Raw genomic sequence first — 10,960 nt, forward strand, 5'->3', positions numbered from 1 at the left:
GCACGTGGTGTTCCCAAGCGGTCACCCATCCAAGTACTAACCACGCTCAACGCTGCTTAGCTTCAGTGATCGGACGAGAACTGGCGTGTTCAGCGTGATATGGTCGTTGGCTAAAATTCTGTTCAAAAAAATTTCGAATATAGCCTAAGAATTCGTGATCTAATTAAAAATAGAGGTGAAGAACTAAAGGCCGTTGAAAATACTGTAAATTTCATGAAGTGAAATCAGGAGTAACTACAGCGTCTTTGGCCGAGTGAAGGCCAAACAGTGTTTACCACACTCCTATATACGGAGAAAAAGAGCTCCATAACCTTCAACTCAAGAAACATCATGAACTCGTCGATCCCGCCATCTAATTTTCCAGTTCCCAAAAATTACAACGAATGATCAATTAGTCGTAAATGGAAATTTGAAAAATTTGATTGTTTATCAGCGTCATTTTATTGCACGCTATCACCGCGCCTGAAAAAGGAAAAATTCAAAAGAGAGAGCCAACAGCACGTGGTGTTCCCAAGCGGTCACCCATCCAAGTACTAACCGCGCTCAACGCTGCTTAGCTTCAGTGATCGGACGAGAACTAGCGTTTTCAGCGTGATATGGCCGTTGGCTGAAGTTTTGTTGGCAAAAAATTCGAATATATCCTAAGAATCCACGATATAATCAAAAATAGATATGAAGAACTAAATGCCGTTGAAAATAATGTAAATTTCATTAAGTGAAATCAGGAGATACCAACAGTGTCTTTGGGCAAGTGAACACCAAATAGAGTCTACCATACTCCTATATACCGCTAAAAAGAGCTTTTCAAACTCCATAAACTTATCGACCCGGGAATCAAATTTTCCTGTTTCCAAAAATGACGAGTGATCAATTAGTCACAAAGTGAATGAAACTAAGCAAAATGGGTTCGGAAATGAAAATAGAGAGTATAGACATATCAGGATTTGGTTAGAAAGGCACTCCAATCTAGAAAATCTAGAAAATCACGAAAATCTAGAATTTCACCGTCACTCCTCCTGGTAACCTGTACTAATTTGTGTAAATGGTAGTTAGCAAGGACATATTAACATTAATAAATTTTGAAAGCAGATGGTAATTGTAAATCGTTTGGTAAACAATGGTACACCAATACCATAGGCCATCGATTAAATTCGAATATACGTAATTAATAATTTTTTTATATATTTTCCTTTTGGGGCTCTCCACCAACGACGTCCTCGTCGTGAGTCCTGGGTTACGCCAAGAATTGGTGAGGATTGAATTCTTCACCAGGAATCTATTGGTTCCTTTAAGAACTTGGTCACCTCATTGAAAGTAAAGAATTTTAATTCTTCAAAAAATGAAGTTATTGCCATATGAAATTAATTTCATTTATTGTCGTAAGAAGGTACGACGGAGTTGAAGAAGGAATACCTTTCATCCATTAAATTTAATTTTAAAAAAACCTGATGGATATAATAAGAAAGGACCACAGCAATACTCCACTCAAGAATCCACAGCTTATATGTTTTTGCATCAAAGGAATACATAGTACCTTTGAAGATATTCACATTCTAATGTTATACCAAATCATTATAGAGATGGTTTTGAATACTAGACGTGAAATAAATGAATTGGCCAGGCTAACTGTGATTCACCACTAATTTGGGTCTACTTTGTCACCCATGATTCATGCACTACTTACTAACTGATGATCGTAACAATTCCTTCACTATCACTGAAACGGCGAAGAATGTATTCTGTATAGCCCGGTGAGAACTCTGAAAGGAAGGATTCGGTCATAGATTTTTTGAAATGTGAGATGTGTATAGCAGTTTAAGGTATTTTGAATTCGAACCAGAGCAGGAAGGGTTCAGCATTTCAAAAAAGGCTCAGGTCCATTAGGCTGGATCTTCAACTGATCAAGAATTTCCTACCATACCCTGTCACGATTGAGGTCTGACGTTTCGGAATATCCGGACTGGACCAGGAATGTTAAGTCTAATTTTTCCAAATTTGACTGATCAGAATAGGATCAGAAGTAACTGAGCCATACCGAATCCAGATAATTTATTCAGAAACTGACCAGGTCCTTATCGGAGAGATCTGATTTAAAAATCCTGACCAGTATTGCATCTAAAACTGATTTATACCCAGACAACCTGAGTGAAATTTGCACTCAGGTGGTCGCCAAATTAATGAAAATTAGCAAAATGTAATTGCCTATCAGTGATCTATTATTACATATCAGCACTTCTAAAAAAATAAAATTTAAAAGAAAGGGCCAACGGCACGTGGTGTTCCCAAGCGGTCACCCATCCAAGTACTAACCACGCTCAACGCTGCTTAGCTTCAGTGATCGGACGAGAACTGGCGTTTTCAGCGTGATATGGCCGTTGGCTGAAATTTTACTAAAAAAATTTCGAATATAGCCTAAGAATGCGTAATCTAATTGAAAATAGATGTGATAAAATAAATGTACCATTGACAATAATGTAAACTTCATGAAGTGAAATCCGGAGCGTCTTTGGCCGAGCGAACGCCAAACAGTGTATACCACACTCCTATATACGAAGAAAAAGAGCTCCCTAACCTTCAACTCAAAAAATGTTATGAACTCGTCGATCCCGCAATCACATTTTCCAGTTGCCAAAAATGACAACGAATGATCAATTAGTCGCGAAGTAAAGAAAATTTTTTAAATCTCATTGTTTATCAGTAAAAAATTCAAAAGATGAAGCCAACAGCACGTGGTGTTCCCAAGCGGTCACCCATCCAAGTACTAACCACGCTCAACGCTGCTTAGCTTCAGTGATCGGACGAGAACTGGCGTTTTCAGCGTGATATGGCTGTTGGCTGAAATTATGCTGAAAAAAATTTTCAACATATACTAACAACTTGTTTAAATTTCGTTTTTCCTCAATATCTCTAAAACTACTACACCGATTTTAACATTTGTTTTTCACAATACCCGTCTCGATTTCCTCTGTGTGAGTCAATCAGAGTATATACTCTCTTCAATACACATTTGGGAGATTTTGTCGCTTTCCCGTTTTTCATGAAAAATCTTGTGCACACAATAACTTGATAAAAAAGGAGATAGCAAGTTGAAATTTGGTATGGTTCTAGCTCTTATAATACTAAAGGTTTGTATTTTTGATGGACACAATCACTCGAGCGGTTCCTGAGATAGCAATCTTTTGTGGAAATATATTTCTTCAAATATCTCATGAACTACTTGACGCATTTCAATTTTTTTTAAATACTCGTTTCGATGGCTTCTATCTACATCAATCAAAATATATATATCTGTTCATGCGATGTTTCCAAAATATTCGCATTTTTTTATTTTAAAAATCTTTTCCGAGGGGCTGGGAACTCCAAGATTGAGTGACACCATGACTGCTAAATGCAATCAATTTCACTCAATTACGTGAATGATTTCAATGACTTCATTGAATTTATAATTTCAGCGATTGCAATCATAATTATCGGTGATTTCATGACTCACCATGATTTTATCGACTTCATCCAACTGAAATCAATGACTTCTGCTCATTGAAATCATTGAAATCTCAGCGAACCGAAATTGATACTAAAGAATTATTCATCAGAACTATTGAATTTATTGTCACGAAATATTGACGAACAATTACAAATTATTACTAGTATATCTAATAAACTGCGGCAGTAACGTATCTCAATCTTTTTTCATAATATACCAAGATATTTACAAGAAAAATAATGATAATGATTTTGCTTTGTGGATGTAAAGTGAGATTTGGACGTCGGTCACATGCATATAATGATTTCTTTGATTTTATTGACTGCAGATGATGTCACGAAATGACTTCACAGCTTGAAATCATGAGATTTCGGTGATTTCAATGATTTCCGACATGACTGCAAATCGATTTTAGTGGCATGTGATACCATGATTGCAGAAGATCCCAGCCCCTCGATTTTTTCATTCTTGTACGCATGATATTTTGAGAAAAAATGAAAACAGCAAGTTGAAATTGGTTATTATTATAGCTCTTATAATATTAAAGGTTGATATTCTGAATGGGCTCAACCGGCCGAGCAGTTTCGGAGATATTTATTTTTTTATATAAATCGATTTGATTAAAAGAGTGAATATCTTTCTGTAGATACCCTGTAGTATATGGTTCCGGTTGTCTACCAGTCATAAGGACAGGGAATTGCTAGGAATCCATTCGGAAGCTCACTTTCAATGGAATTGGTAGAAAAAAAATAGACTAATAACGCAAAAAGTGACGGTCACATGCCTTCTGTCGGATAGGCTCATACCCCTGCTTGTTTTTCCGTATAAGAGCTTTTTTTTCTTGAACTCGGTATCACAGTATGTTCCTGGAACTCAACAAGACCCAACAAAAAATCAAAATCGTCGAATACACCCTCATCCAAATATTCCTTGAAATCTGATGTTATATATCCTACCACATCAGCCATTGTAACATCAAGTACAGGTTACAAGGTATTGTCTAAGTTGGAAACAGAAGGCAGGGAACAACGATAGGTCGTCTTTCGGGAGGAGGATTTTAGTAACAGGAGGTGGGCTGAAGATGGTAGAGAAAGGCCTCAGAGCAGTTAGGAACTTAATGAAGCTGTTTTCCGTTTAATTAGAATCGCAACGGTGATCCTGGCCTATTCTCTTTGGCAGGTGTACCATCCGGTTAATCCTTCCTCACCGCGAATATTAAGACGCTACCGTCTCGACCCTGAGTTTTGCTTTGACGATCCTCTGGCCGCGTGTTAACCCCTTTATCTTTCATGTGCCCATAGACTTTACATTATGCATGGTAGCTTGCTCTTGTATTGTGAGGCTCTTGTTTTTGGTTTATCGGCGGGGGGAGATTCCAATTCTTATGATCAATGGTGAGATGAAAATGAATGAAGTTATCTAATTACACAGTCCGACAAAATTTTGACCCTGGCTCTGCTGGAGATGAAATTACCGCAGTAGAAAGATTACATTCCGCTGATTCCAAACCCGTTAACAAAATTTCTCTAGGCCTTATATTTTTAAAGAAAAAAAAAGCTAAATTTCACAAAATCATTGAAAACTGTTAAATTCAAAATTCAATAGAACTGAAATAAAATTTTCAAAAATGAGTGAATCAAGATTTATGAATAGACAGGGAGTTTTTTGTGATTAAGGCACGAAATAATTCCCAATAAATTCAGTAATTAGACATTAAAAATTACATTTAAGTCTCTCCTCAAAAAAGAATCATGGATGGAACCTCTTTCCAAGCATATGGCAGTGGGTGCCTAATCGACGGATCAGAGCAAAATGATTTTTGGTTATTGAATAACGATGGGAGTTAAATAGACTGACGACATACCAAATATGATTCACTATTGTAGCCTGTAAATTTGAGACAATTAGGCGACTTCCTTCGACAGGGTAGCATCAAGTCAACAGAGAGGTTCTTAATAATAATATCCGGCTAATCGACAACGCCTCTGTATTCACCCTTTCTTTATCACTGCTTTTGTGACTAATTGAGTAATCAAACAGTTATTGTCTCGGATTCCAGCGTATTTAAGTAATGTATTTAGAAACGATTAATTTCCAACTGATTTTTTAAGGGGAAAAAATTCAACTAACGTAATTGATATCTGGGATTTTCAATTGGATTTATTCATGGATTTCCTTCTTGTAGATGACGATCATAATTAGTTATTCTCTCTCCACAATACTAAATCTGCGCCTCACATAAACATTTCGTCGTGGCCTACTAAAAAAGTTCTTGTGGAATTCGAAAGGAGATTTCTAAAAAAATGCTGATCATGAGATCAATGAAAATTCCTTGAAATTCTAAAAGGGTATTTCGATGAAATTTAAAAATATCTTTGTGGCTGTTTCCTGGGAACGGGGGAGGATGGATTCCGGGTTATTTGGTGTGGAGGATAATGAATCAGTGCAGATGCCAACAGCATCACTCGAATGGATTACCATAATCCCGTTTGTAATAGAGCTTCTTCAAAATAATAAGATATTCAAAATGTCTGGCTCCAATACAGGTTAACAGTTCGTTGGTCACGTAAAAATTACGAACGCCGTTGGTCGCACCGTACCAACATAAATCGACATAATGATAAATTTGAAAGATCTAGGAAAAAACTGAAAAAACTAAAGAGTGATCTAGATCGTATACATGAAGAAGTTCCGTGAGATATTTCATGTTCAATGTTATCTTTAATTATATATTCAAGCTCAAAGTTGCCATGTTTTTCTGAAAATTCGCCTTACATACCGTACACGGCCCGGAGTTCCGAAATAAAAATTTGAAAATCTAACTACTTATGATATTTTTGGCGGATATTTTCATTGATAGGGCTTCTACACACTTCAAAATGAGATGTCAATTTTTTTCAAATTTTTCGAAGTCTTTACTGCAGTGTAATTTAAAAAATCGTTAAACGCGCGGCGCGGCGCTCATGGAGCGAACAACGTGTGTCAATTATGATCCAAACCGGTTAATGATGAGCCTATTCTGATCAGCTAAACGCCTGCTAAATTCTGATCTAGTATTTTGAAGAGATTATCACGGTCTGGAAAAACATCGAAAGTTTTGGAATCGTCGCAATCTTGAAAAACATTGGATCGGTGCATCTCGTCACAATTCCCGGAGGATTTATCTTGCCTGGATCTTGAGATTTTCGGTTTTTAAGTCCACGAGACGAGACGAGACAGATATCGAGACAAACATTTGAAAAACAGAAAATACTGAAACTCAGACACGATAGATTCTTCCAAGTTCGTGACGAGATGCACCGATCCAATGTCTTTCGAGATTACGACGATTCCTAAACTTTTGATGTTTTTTTAGACCGTAATGATCTTTCCAAAATAATTCTCGTCTATAGTCTCGACGGTATCACAATACTACCCCTAGTCCGTCATGCTTGAAATCAATTTAAACATAACTATCGAATTCAACGTGTGCTCAAAATTGTCCGTCAAATAAATTCTAAATAAGTAAAAATCCGCTCCAATCATGATAGGGGGTGAATGGAGAAGAGTGGGGAGTGGCGCGGATGGAAACATGGCGCACAGCCCGGGAACCCAAACTGTCGTTCAGTCTCGTGCGGCGCGTCAGGCGAGCGTGTGCTCTCTGTATCACTCCATCCCAAAACATTTACATGTTTCAAAACAAAACCTTTCCTTTTTCCTGAAAAAAATAACCAAACAACTCCTGCTCTCTTCACAGTCTCACCAAAACAAATACAAAAATATACACAACACGATCCCAAGTCCCAAAAATACACCCGAAAAAATGTAAACAATGTTTTCCAAATCCCGTGCTCCTGTCGAATTCGATGAAACACGTGTTTGCTTTTTTCCAGACTCCAGTGAAAAATTTTAACCCAAAGAATTCCACATGAAATCCCATAACAAATTGGAATAAATAGTTTATTCAGTGGAGTGACACTCAGTGCTTCAATTCAAGTTATGATGTATGCCATTGGCAAATGATTTAATCGCTCCGATATGTTTTGACGTGCAGCATCAAAATGCACCTGAGTTGTACGCCGGCTCGTGACACGCACTGACGGCACGGACAATGGCCCGTGGAATTTCGGTTTTGAATTTTCCAGTGCCGCGTGTGTGACACACGTAACCTCCTCCCACCTCTCTTCAGTCCTCTCTATCCCATTGCTTTCTGATTCACTCCCGGGTTCTACGTTAATACTGGTGATATAGAGTGGCTTATATTCACTATGAACGAGGGGCCGGGGGGGAGGGTACGTGCAATGACGTTCGACGGTGACGAAGTGGATTGCAAATAGTGGTGACGTGATGAGAAGTGAAGTATATCCAGAAATCAAGTTATGGGTTATTTATATATTGGTGAATAACGGAGGGGAATAATTGAGCGCGGTTAAGGGTGAGTTCCAACTTCATTATCAGCATTACAAAAAAAAATTCCTTCAACTTTCGTATTTTAATTCACATTCGTCGACTTTGGCGGGACAAGTGGAATCGTTTTATGTTTTCGTTTTTCAAACGTTTATTGGAAACCCCATGAAATCTATGGGTGGGGGTACCTCAGGTTTCACGAATGGAGAAAAGAAAAGGAGAGAGAGAGAAAACAAGATGAGAGTGCGGGTGAATATGGGGTTCATGTGAAAAGGGAAAGGGGGCATAAAAGGCCAGCGGAGTACTCCCCCCCTGCTCTAACGGAGGCTTCAATTGTTTCGGCCACAGAACAGCCAGCCGTTCATTTGTTTTTCTTTGCGTGCCTTTCTATTTGGAGAGTTGGAACTATAATGTTCCATTTGGCATAATAATCTTTTCGGGGTTTGTTTAGGAGATTCTCGGTAGTTGCCGATGAGAACAATCGAATGTTAGAATTCTTATTGCTATGATCCGTCAGTTTTAATCGGCAATTTGTCATTCGGTTCCTCATTCTCAAGTGAAAATTCAACTCAGGTTTCCCTATCTTAGATCAAGGACCTGAGTGGAAACTCTAATTAGACTGGAATAGGAGGCTAATCAGTAAAAAATTATTTTTCTGTTTTCGATCAAAAATGTAAGCTTGTTTAGATGCTCTCGATTTTATCCAGATACTCTGTTCAGAATCTCAAGAGTGTCTGGATTCAATGAGGATCAGTCGATGCTGTTCCTATCCTGATCACTGAAGATCCGTAAAGACGAATGGAAAAACTAATCAGGTTAGAATAACAGACTGATTAGTCAGAAATGACCTATACCTGACCAGTTTTGGGATCAGCAATGTAATGCTTGGTTGGATTCATGACTGATCAAAATGCTGAGATCAGGTCTTTCTGAACTAGTACCGGATCCGATACTCAGTACTTGACTGATCAGAATAGCACCAGAATAGCAACACCCCGCGTTAGATCTGGATACTCTGTTCAAAATCCTGCCGGATTCTGTCTAATCAAAAAATTCTCACCAGTACTGGATCTAAAACTAATTTAGACCTAGGCTAACTGAGTGAAATTGCCACTCAAGTATTGATCAGAGTGCCCTGATTTCATTTTTGTATCAATAATTTGTCAGAATCTTAAGAGTATCTGGATGCAATGAGGTTCAGTCGATCGTGTTCCTATTCTGATCACTGAAGATAGATCAGATCCTCCCAGTGGAAAAACCAATCAGGCTAGAATACGAGACTGATCAGTCACAACTGATCTATATCAATTTTGGATGAGAAATGTAACGTTTGGTTGGATTCATGGCTGATCAAAATACTAAGATCGGGTCTTTCTGAATTAGTGCTGGATTCGATACTCAGAACTTGACTGATCTAGACTCAGAACTAGACTGTACTGATCACTTCTAAATCATTTTAAATTAAGTTTTGATTTGATTTTAATTTTTATTCCTCCCCTTTTTATTTTTTGTCTGAGAGATTTTCTCAGATATGTCCCCTCATTTCTTCTGGCCTCGAGTGGCTACAATTTGACAAAATTCTAAAGGGATTAGATTGGTTTTATATCAACCAACCGTCTCCCCGATGGCCCCATAGATTTATTGTACATATAGCGCCGTGGAATCTAGTGTTAGCATCTTGAAATTAATTTAAGGGGAAAAAATCAATGGGATTTCATGTCTTTCTGAAAATTCAAGTAAAGTCTCCATTTTTACTGGTCAGAGACTGACCAGTAAAAACTGTCTTTGATCAATATGGATCAGAAATGTAACGCTTGTTAGGATCCATGCCTGGTCAAAATTCTAGGATCCGATCTTTCTGAACAGTAGCGGATTCGATACGGATCTAGTCGAGACTTGACTGATCAGAATAGGATCACAATCCACTCCGTCACTTTGGATCCATATACTCTATTCAGAATCTCATCAGATTTCTGATCCGAAAGTCTAATCAATAAATTCTGACCAATATTGGACCTAAAACTGATATAGATCCAAGCTGAGTGAAATTTCCACTCGGGTCCCTTGAATTTTTAGGGAATTCTTAGACAATTCTCAGGAATCTCGAATTCAAGGAGAGCTTTTTCTGATTGTTACTGATTTTCCATTAATTTTCCCGGAACAATGAAACAAAAAAATTACAGTTTCCACGGCTTTTTCCATGAAATTATGAGTTTCCAATAACGAAATTCCTTGAAATTTCAGTGAAAATGATACTTGCTAGAAATTTCCCAGACTCTTACCGAAAATTTCGATGGAAAATTTTCAACTGTGCATCCTGGTGATTCGCGCTGTAATTCGATTGAGCCATCCTGCGCATTTCTTTTCATAGCTCTTCTATAATGAACAGGTGAATGGAAGAATTATATGAAAAATAATGAAAATAAAATAGAAATCAATGTGAAATTTGTTCTGTTCAATCAACCCCGTCAACAATTGTTTTTGTTCTCCATAATCAATTCCACCGATAGTAAATGTATTGCATAAAGACGTCAAACAAATAGTGTTAATTCGACGTTGCAACTCGTCACTCTGGGGTACATGAATACATCGTTTCCAAATGGAGGTAATTCTCAGTGACAATGAGGCCTTTGATTTCATAGAAACGAACGCGCTCGAATGACGTACCCCACACCACCCACCTCACAGCCCATCGCACGGAATATATACGCGGATAATAAAGTAAGTTATCCTCCGTTGCGCATCGCCACCTACCCCTTGCCTCCCTCCCCCGGCCCATGAGCCCATTTCACCCCTCTCACCACCGTCCGGTCTTTCCCGGCGGGAGTTTATTTGGTAACTAGCGATTCACACGAAACCACGATTCGTTGGTAAAGCAAGGTGGGAGACTCTTTCGCATCTCCGTGAATGGGATAGTCGAATGGCGAGGGGAGGGGCGGGGAGATGATGGGGTGGTGGGAGAACGGTGAGGGTAGATGTGTTACGCTTTTCCGGGGACAAATTGTCCCACGAGATAAACGGGAATGTGTTTAACACTGTTTTTCTTATAAATCTGGGGGGAGGTTGGGGGAATCATTGAACGAAATTATT

The 10,960-nt window shown here is 38.3% G+C and overlaps 3 non-coding genes and 1 pseudogene across 3 annotated transcripts; all 4 read right to left on the bottom strand.

Annotated features, from left to right (window-relative positions):
- Positions 1 to 111, bottom strand: LOC114841163 (annotated as a pseudogene).
- Positions 112 to 489: 378 nt separating this feature from the next.
- LOC114841154 lies at positions 490 to 608 on the bottom strand. Its single transcript, XR_003783029.1, has one exon. It is a non-coding gene; the product is annotated as a 5S ribosomal RNA (ribosomal RNA).
- Positions 609 to 2,261: 1,653 nt separating this feature from the next.
- LOC114841162 lies at positions 2,262 to 2,380 on the bottom strand. The gene has a single exon (XR_003783037.1). It is a non-coding gene; the product is annotated as a 5S ribosomal RNA (ribosomal RNA).
- Positions 2,381 to 2,717: 337 nt separating this feature from the next.
- Positions 2,718 to 2,836, bottom strand: LOC114841164. Its single transcript, XR_003783038.1, has one exon. It is a non-coding gene; the product is annotated as a 5S ribosomal RNA (ribosomal RNA).
- Positions 2,837 to 10,960: the final 8,124 nt, after the last annotated feature.

The sequence above is a fragment of the Diachasma alloeum genome, unplaced genomic scaffold (genome assembly GCF_001412515.2).
Source record: "Diachasma alloeum isolate Michigan unplaced genomic scaffold, Dall2.0 Dall_scaffold_00214, whole genome shotgun sequence".
Lineage (NCBI taxonomy): Eukaryota > Metazoa > Arthropoda > Insecta > Hymenoptera > Braconidae > Diachasma > Diachasma alloeum.